This window comes from Mauremys reevesii, unplaced genomic scaffold, assembly GCF_016161935.1.
Source record: "Mauremys reevesii isolate NIE-2019 unplaced genomic scaffold, ASM1616193v1 Contig93, whole genome shotgun sequence".
NCBI lineage: Eukaryota > Metazoa > Chordata > Testudines > Geoemydidae > Mauremys > Mauremys reevesii.
In genome coordinates, this window is record NW_024100910.1 from 251,586 (window position 1) to 255,558 (window position 3,973).

The following is a 3,973-nucleotide window of genomic DNA, read 5'->3' on the forward strand; positions in this document are numbered from 1 at the left end:
TGTGTGCTCCAAGGAGAGTTGTTGTGCTCTGGTGACACAGAGCGGGGGTGGGGAGTTTGTAAGCTGTGGTGTTTGTATAGAGATAAAGTTTACTAACCCCCAGGTTAAAAACTGTTCCTGCTCTGGGCTATACAGGATGTTCTCTGTTGAGAGTATAGCTCAGTGGGTGAATGTTTCCCTGTAGGGTAATGGGTTCCTAGTTCCACTCCAAATGAGTCCCTTAAAGAAACTTTTTCAAATGAAAATCGATTTCCACACCCATCTCCAGTATGTTCAGGAGTTCGCTGAAGTTGAGGGGGGCTTGAAATGAATTTAAACACTATTTTCCTATGCAAATGAATAAAGACCTAGCAGAGCTGCCCAGCAGCTGAAATCAGTTCAGTCCTCAGCGTCTCTAAGAGGGACACTCGGTAGCTGAGGCATGTGGGACACCTCTGGGATGATGACAGGAGAAAAAATGCTGGATTCAATGAAAGCTGAGACCATAGGAGGAGAAGGTGAATGGCAACACCACACATAGTCATAACACTCAGACACGGGGCTTCACTGTCACTACCCCTGTGTTTTCCATCATTTATATCCGGGGTGAAAGTAACTTACAGGACTTACCGGTACTGCCGGAGTCCCGAGGGGGCGTGGCCTCATCCAGAAGGGGCGTGGCCTCTCAAGATTTAAAGGCCCTGGAGTACCAGCTGTGGCTGGGAGACCAAGGGCCTTTACATGAACCAGGGCCTCCCAGCTGCAGAGGTAGCCCTTTAAATTCTGGCCCCAGCCCAGCCACCAGAGCGCGGCCGGGATTCAAAGGGCTCTGGGCTGACCGCAGCCGCAGCAGCCCAGAGCCCTTTAAATCTGGCCCCAGCCTGGCCGCCGGAGCCGCGGGTGGGGGGTTTAAAGGGCTCTGGGCTGCCAGCTGTGGCGGGGAGCCTAGAGCCCTTTCAATCCCCACAGCAAAAGCCGGTGCAGTCCGGCCTGCGTGGCTCTTGCCGCTATGCCGTACCAGCTTGTACCAGCTTACTTTCACCTCTGTTTCTATCCTAAGGAACACACCCTCCCCCGCCCCCACGCACTGTCACACACAACCTTCTCTCCGTGAGCCCCATCCAACCCGCCCCCACACACGCCCCGGGACACACCCTCTCGGTGACTCACCCGATGGGGCTTGTCTCTGCATCTCCCCAACAGGGAGCAGGGAGCCGAAAGGGCCACAGGAGACCAGTGGAGCTAGGCAGGGATAGGAAAGACTTCCCCTCCCTTTCCTTCCCCTCCCTGAGTCCCGTTAATCTCACCCATCAGATGCTCCACACCAGGTGGGCTCAAAGCACCAACCTTCCCCTGAGCAACGGAAGGGGGAACCAGCTCTTTCACATGGAAGGAGGCTCCCCACCTCTGCTGCTGCCATTCTGCAGCCTTTCATATGGATTTGTATTAGCTAATGCAACCCCCCCACTCCTCTAATCCAGCCATGAAACATGGAGACAAGCTCCTGAAAGCAGTGCCCAGTGGTGCAATGGGTTAGTGCCCAGTACTTACAGAGCAGTGCTGAGTGGAGTGATGCTGAGGTTGTGAGTTCAAACCTCACCTGCAGCCCTAGTTTCCTTTAAGCAAATGGCTTTTGCCAATCAGTTTGCTCTGCAGAAAATACAATTCCTGCTCAGAAGACACTGAGGTCCCCTTGCTTTACAGAGAGCAGGGCAGATTCCACAGATCTACCAGGCTCTGCCCTCCACCAGCTGCCTGTGTCAGGAGGGTCAGGCAGAACCCAGAGCACTGCCCCTGACTCCCCCTCAGTCTTTGCTCCCCAAACCACCTGTGTGCTCACCCTCTTCGCTGTGAGACTCAAACCCTGCCTGGCTTGCTGTATGCTGGTGTGGTTTTCATCTGTCACGTTGATGTGCATGTGGGTCCTGTGTGATTTTGGTGGATGTCTTGCATAGTTCTGTGTGCATGGATGTGTGTATGATTTTGCATTAATATTGTTTTTGCTTTGTATTCTTTTGATATGTGGGTTTTGTGTTTCCTGTTGTGGGCTTTTGCTGTATTTTTGGTGTGGATTTGTTCTTTCTATATTTTGTGAGGTTTTCCTTTTTGTGTATATGGCTCTGTGTGCTGTGTGGGTTTGGTTTTTGTTATGTCTGTGTGGGCCTGTGCAGTGTGTGATTTTCTCATTCTCTGTGTGCGTGTTTGTCTCTCTGTTTGTAACTTCATGTGTAAATTCACTGGAACTTTTCAAAATCTGCACAGCTTTGCCAATTTTCACCAGGAATTTTTCTCCATTAACAAATTCTCACTTGTTCCCTACCCGTTGGTTGTTCCCTACCCGTTGGTGACCATTGCCCCAGGGGCCTGTCAGTCTCAGGGTCCTGATTTCCCATTGGCCCTTCCCCCTTCTATTGGGACTGGGAACTAGCCAACCAAATCCCACTAAGTTTTAGTAAAGGGCCAACAGTCCCTTACACAAGCCAGCCCTGTGAGAGTCACCAATGTCCCGAGAGAACAGTACAAGTTGGTCCCATGGTGTAACGGGCAGCACTCAGGACTCTGAATCCTGCAATCTGAGTTCAAATCTCAGTGGGACCTTGTGTTAGCTGGTGGTAAAGATCTGGTGCTCAAAGTGCTTTCCTGTCTCCAGCTATACAAAAGTGGGTCATTTCCCTCCTGCTGGTTAACTCCTTTCCCCACCAGAGCCAGGTCTTTGGTGGGGGTTTAGAAGTGGCACTAGTGGTTGGGATTCTCACTGCTTCACCTGATGCCCACAAGTCTGGTGCTTGTAGCCACACTTTTCCTCTTGCTCACATGGCACTTGAAGAAAGCAGTGCCAGGGCCAGGCTTGATAGGCAGGAGGGAGGCAGAGTCCCAGGCTGGAGCCCAGCACACCTCTCCTCCTCTGGGCACGTGGAGCACAGGCGGCTGGTGCTGACAGCTCTGAGGGAAGGCTTATAAGCCACAGAGCGACTGAGGGCGGGGCTAGACGAGGACAGGACCATGCCTATGTGTGGCCAGCAGACAGGCAACAAGACTCCCGGCCAGCCTGCTCCCTGCCATGCCAAACCCCCACTGAAGGCCACCCGCAGACCACCATGCGGGGTGGCTGCTGATGCTCTGTGTCCAACATCAGTAGACGGTAGGAAAGCAGGGCCAGCCCCCCTGGTGGGGCCTCTTACCGTTCCCATACCCCATGCTCACTTTTGCAGTGGGGCAGGAGATGTTATCCCAAGAGGCTTTTCTCCAGCTGGTGAGAAGCAGAGAAACATCCAGGCTCCCAAGGCGCTATGTAGCAACCCCCCTCAAGCACAGGGACAGAGGGAAACTGCTCCACACGCTAGCCCGGGCAGCCGTCCATTTCCTTTGGGAATTCAGGAATAGCAAAGGCTAGACTGGAAGCACCTGGGGCTCATGCCCCAGCCTTTGTGACATCCAACCCCCAACTCCTTCCCGGGGCTCTAGCTGAAGGCAGAGCATTGGCCTGAGCGGCCAAGAAGAGGTTCCAGATTTGAAAGGAGCAGGACTTTCAGCACGAAGGTAAAACTGCATCAACACAACCACAAAGGGACTTGACCCCTCAAGTTCTTAATTCAAAGTCAGGCACCTTATCCGTTAAGCCATGCGGGCGCCTTCTGCATGTGCTTCTTTGGAAAAGGTGGACACTGTGTTTCTTGGGTCACCTATTGAGGGGGGGCGAGACTCTCTGGCACAAGAAGTCGAGTTCCCAGTGAGATGTGAGACTTAATTATACGGGGCCAGGTGCAGGGCTTTGACAGGGAGGCTCAGGCATGGGGGATTGGGGTGCAGCGGACGGACCGTCTGTCTAGCTGTGGAGATTTAGTCGCACTGAGGCACAGGAGGGAGGAGGAGGAGGAATCCTGCTGACAGGCAGTGGCTGTGCAGAAAGAGGAGGAGTTCTGGGGACTTTCTTTTGCCTCTCTTTTGCCTGCCTGCTCACTCCTGTGGTGAACGGTGAAGATGCTCTTAACAA

At 53.3% G+C, this 3,973-nt stretch overlaps 1 non-coding gene across 1 annotated transcript; it reads left to right on the forward strand.

Annotated features, from left to right (window-relative positions):
* The first annotated feature begins 2,505 nt into the window (after positions 1–2,505).
* On the forward strand, positions 2,506–2,577 carry TRNAQ-CUG. Its single transcript has one exon. It is a non-coding gene; the product is annotated as a tRNA-Gln (tRNA).
* The last annotated feature ends 1,396 nt before the right edge of the window (positions 2,578–3,973 follow it).